The sequence below is a fragment of the Oncorhynchus gorbuscha genome, linkage group LG03, assembly GCF_021184085.1.
Source record: "Oncorhynchus gorbuscha isolate QuinsamMale2020 ecotype Even-year linkage group LG03, OgorEven_v1.0, whole genome shotgun sequence".
NCBI lineage: Eukaryota > Metazoa > Chordata > Actinopteri > Salmoniformes > Salmonidae > Oncorhynchus > Oncorhynchus gorbuscha.
The window spans coordinates 43,378,198-43,386,333 of record NC_060175.1 but is presented as its reverse complement, the minus strand read 5'-3'; positions in this window follow the sequence as shown (position 1 = coordinate 43,386,333).

Sequence of the window (8,136 nt, the reverse complement as noted above, 5' to 3'; positions counted from 1 at the left end):
GTTGCTATGTGTGTGCGCACATACATGTGTGCGTTAATGTGGGTGTATGTTACAGCTCAGTTAAGGAAAGTGAACACTTTGCAGTTTAAAATTGTCTTTAAAAATGTTGTTCTGCCTGAGTACATTAGTTTTCCTTCCTTTGATGACTTGTGGTGTAGAATCGCCTTACTGGGACCCCAGATAGGGGGCGGTGAGAGTAACACTAATGTACTGCCCCTGAGCACTGATCTAGGATCAGGTTCATGGAGTGGTTTTTATATTTGTTTACTTTCAGTAAACAAAAAAACTGTCTATTCAGGATCCTGACTTACCAAGGAACTAGCTCAACTTCTCCAAGTCCTCAAGGGAGTCGACAGTGGGTTAACAGCAACACTGACTGTGTCACTACCCATTATCAAGGGGCAATGCTGAATCAACATTACAGGTTTTAAATATGCACACTCTCTTGGGTAGTTCCCTCTGTCTCTTCCAATGAACTAGTCCTGAATACCTCTGACAATCTCTCTGTTTTTACTGCTCTTTCATCGTATCTAGAAAGCAATGCGTTGAGGAACTCCATATGACTCAGGAGGATCATGTAGGGTACTGTACTGAGGCAATGTGTCAGCCACAAGACTTGATTGTGTAAGATATAGATATTTATATACATGTTTTAAATGGCCAATGATGACACTGCGTCCTTTCAATGTTGAAATATGTAGTAATACTATTCAAAGGGTATAATGCAAACATAATTATAACGTTGTGTAATTATCATGATATACTCACATTGTGGGTGTGGACGTGTTTAACAAAAACACAACAAACAAACATTTCACCAACTAGGGATATTTTGTTAGTCCCAACAAGGTCAAATGCTATTTCTAGGGGGTTTAGGGTTAAGGTTCGATTTAGTGTTAGGGTTAGAATTAGGTTTAGGGTTAGGAGCTAGGGTTAGTTTAAGGGTTAGGGTTAGGGTTAGGGTTAGGTTTAGGTTTAGATTTTCGGGTTAAGGTTAGGGTTAAGGGTAAGGGAAAATAGGATTTCAAATGGAACTGAATTGTGTGTCCCCACAGGTTAGTTATACAAGACTGTGTGCGTGTGTGTAACTGAATGCATAACACTGATCTCTAATGGGGCGGCAGCGTAGCCTAGTGGTTAGAGTGTTGGAAGGTTGTGAGTTCAAACCCCCGAGCTGACAAGGTACAAATCTGTCGTTCTGCCCCTGAACAGGCAGTTAACCCACTGTTCCCAGGCCGTCATTGAAAGTAAGAATGTGTTCTTAACTGACTTGCCTGGTAAAATAAATAAAATAAAAAATGGGCCAGGTAACCAGTCCTGCTCCTGGCGATATCAACCAGGCAATATCAAGGTTAGGGTTAGGGTTAAGGTGGTTGGAAGGTGCTATGGTTGTGTACTTCCTAGCAACCCTGCTCTCCCGTCCGGAGCCTCTGCTACCAGCCTGTGTCGTCTGGGTAACCTGAGCACCCTAAGGTGTGAAACCAGAGCACCAGATCACCGGACCAGGGTCCAAATCGATTTGACAAAAAAAGTCCAACCTCTTTGTCTCAAACTTCATTATGGGGTAGAGGCATAGAGGCACTTTCTCAGGATGCTTAATAAAACCTGAGAAAAATCAAACAGGACTCTGAATGGAAAGGTCAAATGACCACTGGTGGTAAGGAGACACTGGGCCAGGGCAATACACAACATAATATTCTGAACCCAGGTCAGCCAGCCTGTAGGCATATAGTAGGATGCTTTATAAACACCGTGTTTCCCGCTATCTATTGCTGTTCACTGGACCCTATGATTACTTGGCTACATAGCTGATGCCTGCTGGACTGTTCATTAATCACGGTACTCCATTTTGTTTATTTTGTTTATCTGTCGGCCCCAGCCTCAAACTCAGGCCACGTGTGTAGTTAACTGACCCTCTCTGTCCATTCATCGACATTTTACCTGTTGTTGTCTTAAGCTGATTAGTTGCTGTCTTACCCGTTGTTGACTAAGCTGGCTCTCCAAATCAACACCTGTGATTACTTTATGCCTCGCTTTATGTCTCTCTCTAATGTCAATATGCCTTGTGTACTGTTGTTTAGGGTAGTTATCATTGTTTTATTTTACTGCAGTGTCCCTAGTCCCACTCAACATGCCTCAGATAGCTCTTTTTTCCCACCTCCCACACATGCGGTGACCTCACCTAGTATAACTAGTGCCTCCAGAGATGCAACCTCTCTTATCATCACTCAATGCCTGGGTTTTCTTCCACTGTACCCGCACCCTACCATACCCTTGTCTGTACATTATGCCCTGAATCTATCCTACCACACTCAGAAATCTTCTCCTTCTATTCTCTGTCCCCAACGCACTAGACAACTAGTTTTGATAGCCTTCATCCTACTCTTTCTCTGTTCCTCGGGTGATGTAGAGGTTAATCCAGGCCCTGAGTGTCCCCAGGTGCTCTCTTTTGTTGACTTCTGTAACTGTAAAAGCCTTAGTTTCATTGCATGTTAACATCAGAAGCCTCCTCCCTAAGTTTGTTTTACTCACTGCTTTGTTCTACTCACTCCGCCAACCATGATGTCCTTGCCGTGTCTGAATCCTGGCTTAGGAAGGCTACCAAAAATTCTGAGATTTCCAACATTTTCCGTCAAGATAGAACTGCCAAAGGGGGGTGAGTTGCAATCTACTGCAGAGATAGCCTGCAAAGTTCTGTCATACTTTCCAGGGCTATGCCCAAACAGTGCTTCTAATTTTTTTTATGAATCTCTGCAGAAATAAGTCTCTCACTGTTGCCGCCTGATATAGACCCCCCTCAGCTCCAAGCTGTGCCCTGGACACCATATGTGAATTGATTGCCCCCCACCTATCTTCAGAGTTCGTTTTGTTAGGTGACCTAAACTGGGATATGATTAACACCCCGGCCGTCTTACAATCTAAGCTAGATGCCCTCAATCTCAAAAAAATGATCAAGGAACCCACCAGGTACAACCCCAAATCCGTAAGCATGGGCACCCTCATAGATATTTTCCTGACCAACATGCCCTCCAAATACACCTCTCCTATTTTCATTCAGGATCTCAGCAATCACTGCCTCATTGCCTGCATCCGTAATGGGTCCGCGGTCACCCCTCATCACTGTCAAATGCTCCTTAAAACACTTCTGCGAGCAGGTCTTTCTAATCGACCTGGCCCAAGTATCCTGGAAGGATATTGACCTCATCCCATCAGTAGAGGATGCCTGGATGTTCTTTAAAAGTAATTTTCTCAACATGTTAAGTAAGCTTGCCCCTTGCAAAAAACGTAGAACTAAGAACAGATATAGCTCTTGGTTCACTCCAGACCCTTGACCAGCACAAAAACATCCTGTGGCATACTGCACTAGCATCGAATAGTCCCTGCGATATGTAACTTTTCAGGGAAGTCAGGAACCAATACACACAGTCAGTTAGGAAAGCAAAGGCTATTTTTTCAAACAGAAATTAGCATCCTGTACTCCAAAGGTTTTTGGGACACTGTAAAGAACACAGAGAATAAGAGCACCTCCTCCCAGCACTGAGGCTAGGTAGCACTGTCACTACCGATAAATCGAGAATTTCTCCGCACCCCCCACAGCTACTTGCCCAAGCCTCCCCAGCTTCCCCTCTCCCAAATGCAGACAACAGATGTTTTGTAAGAGCTGCAAATCCTGGACCCATACAAATGTATTTACCTTTATTTAACTAGGCAAGTCAGTTAAGAACAAATTCTTATTTTCAATGACGGCCTAGTGGTTTAACTGCATGTTCAGGGGCAGAATGACAGATTTGTACCTTGTCAGCTCAAGGGGTTTGAACTTGCAACCTTCCGGTTACTAGTCCAACGCTCTGACCACTAGGCTACACTGCCGCCCCGCTGGGCTTGACAATCTGGACCCTCTCTTTCTAAAATTATCCGCCGCCAATGTTGCATCCCCTATTACTAGTCTGTTCAACCTCTCTTTCATATCGTCCGATATTCCTAAAGATTGGAAAGCTGTCGCGGTCATCCCCCTCTTCAAAGGGGGAGACACTCTAGACCCAAACTGCTACATACCTATATCTATCCTACTCTGTCATTCTAAGTCAAGATAAACAGAACACTGACCATCTCGAATCCCACCGTACCTTCTCCACTATACAATCTGGTTTCAGAGCTGGTCATGGGTGCACCTCAGCCACGCTCAAGGTCCTAAACAATAGCATAACCACCATTGATAAGAGACATTACTGTGCAGCCGTATTCATTGACCTGGCCAAGGCTTTCGACTCTGTCAATCACTGTATTCTTATCGGCAGACTCAACAGCCTTGGTTTCTCAAATGACTGCCTCGCCTTGTTCACCAACTACTTATCAGATGGAGTTCAGTGTGTCAAATCGGAGGGCCTGTTGTCCGGACCTCTGGCAGTCTCTATAGGGGTACCACAGGGTTCAATTCTCGGGCCGACTCTTTTCTCTGTATATACCAATGATGTCGATCTTGCTGCGGGTGATTCCTTGATCCACCTCTATGCAGACGATACCATTCTGTATGCATCTGGCCCTTCTTTGGACACTGTGTTAACAAACCTCCAAACGAGCTTCAATGCCATACAACACTCCTTCCTTGGCCTCCAACTGCTCTTAAACGCTAGTAAAACTAAATACATGCTTTTCAACCAATCGCTGCCCGCACCCGCCCGCCCGACGAGCATCACTTCTCTGGACGGTTCTGGCTTAGAATATGTGGACAACTACAAATACCTTGATGTCTGGCTAGACTGTAAACTCTCCTTCCAGACTCACATTAAGCATCTCCAATCCAAGCCTCCTTCACTCACACTGCCAACATACTTTTGTAAAACTGACTATCCTACCGATCCTCGACTTGTCATTTACAAAATAGCCTCCAACACTCTACTCAGCAAACTGGATGCACTCTATCACAGTGCCGTTCATTTTGTCACCAAAGCCCCATATACCACCCACCACTGCGACCTGTATGCTCTCGTCGGCTGGCCCTCGCTACATATTTGTCGCCAGACCCACCGGCTCCAGGTCATCTATAAGTCTTTGCTCGGTAAAGCTCCGCCATATCTCAGCTCACCGGTCTCCATAATGACACCCACCCGTAGCACGCACTCCAGTAGGTATATCTCACTGGTCATCCTCAAAGCCAACACTTCATTTGGCCGCCTTTCCTTCCAGTTCTCTGCTGCCAATGACTGAAACGAATTGCAAAAATCGCTGAAGTTGGAGACTTATATCTCCCTCACTAACTTTAAGCATCAACTATATGAGCAGCTTACCGATCGCTGCAGCTGTACACAGCCCATCTGTAAATAGCCCATCCATCTACCTACCTCATCCCCATATTGTTTTCATTTACTTTTTTGCTATTTTGCACACCAGTATTTATACTTGCACATCATCATCTGCACATCTATCACTCCAGTTTTAAATGGCTAATTTGTAATTACTTCGCTACTATGGCCTATTTATTGCCTTACCTCCTTACGCCATTTGCACACACCGTATATAGATTTGTATATAGATTTTTCTATTGTGTTATTGACTGTACTTTTGTTTATCCCATGTATAACTCTGTTTTGTTGTTTTTTGTTGCACTGCTTTGCTTTATCTGGCCAGGTCGCAGTTGTAAATTAGAACTTGTTCTCAACTGGCCTACCTGGTTAAATAAAGGTGATTTTTTTTTTTTAGTAGGGACTATGTCCAGTGCTTACAAAAGGGATTTGGCCCAGGAATCCTCTACTGTAACTGGGATTTCTGGAAAACGTGGTAATTTTGGGAAAGGTACCAGAATTTTGCAACCCTAGGACTGAGACAGACCTGTTATAGGACAGGTTGAGCCTGCTTGGATTTGATTGTCCACTTATAGAGGCAAGGCATGAACCTCGATACACTCCTGGGGCAGAAAAATTAAGAGGATAAAGTTATGGACACTCATAAGCACTGGAGATCAATACAGAGCTTACTGTTCGTTATTCGAACAGTATGAGTTGACTCATCATTGACAGAGGGGCTTATACAGTGTGTGGCTGTAACTATAGAGGGATTTTATTCTACACTAAGCTCATTTAAAACTCGACTCTATTGTTATTGGCACAGGCTTTTCTTCTTATACCTTCTTAGAGAGCCCCCTGGTAATTGTAATACTGCTTAGAGCAACTCTGTTGTACTTCAAAGCAATGAGAGAAAGCATTAATATAAAGAGCAATGTATTGCAAAAAAGTGAATATTTTTTATTATAACTATTCAATTTTACAAAAATGTATTCCATTTACCATGAAAAAAAACTTGAGACATTATCATGACTGAAGCCTTTACTTTGTTCACGTCACAACAAAAATGTGTATCATAGTACTTGATACAATCAACAGATATTATGTATTTTCCATGTGAGAACATGTATTATTTATAATTTGTCATATTCACAGAACATTTTAGAGTTGGGAGTATATGAGGAACACCCTGTCCCAATACAGTGACAACGGCAGATTTAGGAGAAACCTCAAAACCTACATCCCCCAACTCTCCATTTCCATGCAAGACACGGAATTCACCCCATACCCCACCAGTGGATTAACAGAAATATACCCACCCCAGTAATGCCAGGATGTGGGTTGGTGGGGGGACTCAAGACAGTAAGGGCCTTGTCACCACACCAAGCCTGAGAAGGCCTCACCTAGCAACCGTAGACGGCAACACAATAACCTTTCACACAGCCGACAGGACGTCCAAAAGGCCCTTTTGAACGGAGCTCAGCTCACCCCTGTGAAGAGGCTGTGCTGCAATGCTTCATTATGGACAAGCAGGCCTCTGGAGCCCTGCCAGAGGGAGGGAGGGAGGGAGGGGGGAGGGAGGAGGGGGGAGGGAGGGAGGGAGGGAGGGAGGGAGGGAGGGAGGGAGGGAGGGAGGGAGGGAGGGAGGGAGGGGGAGGGAGGGAGGGAGGGAGGGAGGGAGGGAGGGAGGGAGGGAGGTGGGGAGGAGAAAGATGAAGCAGTTACAGAATGGAGTAGAGGTATGGGGAAGAACAGGGATAAAAGGTGAGGAGGATGAAGGAGAAAGATGAAGAGAGGAATGGATAGGAGTAAAATGAGTAAGAGGAGTAGAAGTGAGAGGGATGGAGGAGGATGGGAGGGGAGAGAGGGACAAGACACCAATGGAGGAGTGTTTCAGTTCTGTTGTCACTGTGCCAGTGGCCTTCAACTGTTTATAGTCCCCAGACCGGTAATGTCCATTTAAAATCAATGAGGAGAGACACTAATGACGTCACAAGCATGGTGGGCGGATATGATCAAAATGTATCGATGTATCGTCTGAACTGATCTCTGCCCCCCTCCCCCCTCTCTCTGCAGAAGGCGTACAACATCAACCAACAGCAGCAGCGTGTGAAAACCGGAAAGCACCAGAATGGTACAGGTACGCCTGGCCTTCTAAGTGTGATGAAACAATAACAGGCCTGGGAAGTAAAGCCACGCACCTCGGAGTTACCATCCTGTGTTATCAGCCTTTCCATGTACATAGAAGAGTAATGGACCTGGCCCTCCACTCACCTGTCTTCCACACACTTGGCACATTTGACTGTTTTACTGGTCTGGTTACAGTGTTTGTGTTATGCATGAAAACATGTTTTTAAAGGGTCCAAATCATCCAGCAAGAACCTTAAGGGTCTTATAAGAGTCTTACAATTCAGGACCTGTGCTAACATGATAAACTCTGATTGCGTCGATTTTGTGGAATAAAATGGACTATGTGGTACTCGACAGAGACTTAAGAGTCCAACTTTAAGTCAACATGTCTTGAAGAGTTTTCTTCAGAGTGCTAAAGAGAGCTTTAAAAAAAATCCCAATCCCATGTCTCACTTTGTTGAAAAACTAAGGATATGTTTAATGAAAAGCAATATTTATAACTGTAACAAATAAGTCAGTGAACAACTTGTCACCCAGTTATCTTTTCCATAGTGGTAAGTAAACCCTCTCTTTGTCAGGAGAAAAATATCACAGTGATACTGATAACCCTATGGGTGATGGCAGGCTAGCTCATCATCTCTATGTAGCCTAGCTAATGCTGTATACATTATACATCCCCTTAAAGCAGAGGCATTGGAAAATGTGTGTGGAGATGAACAGCCCT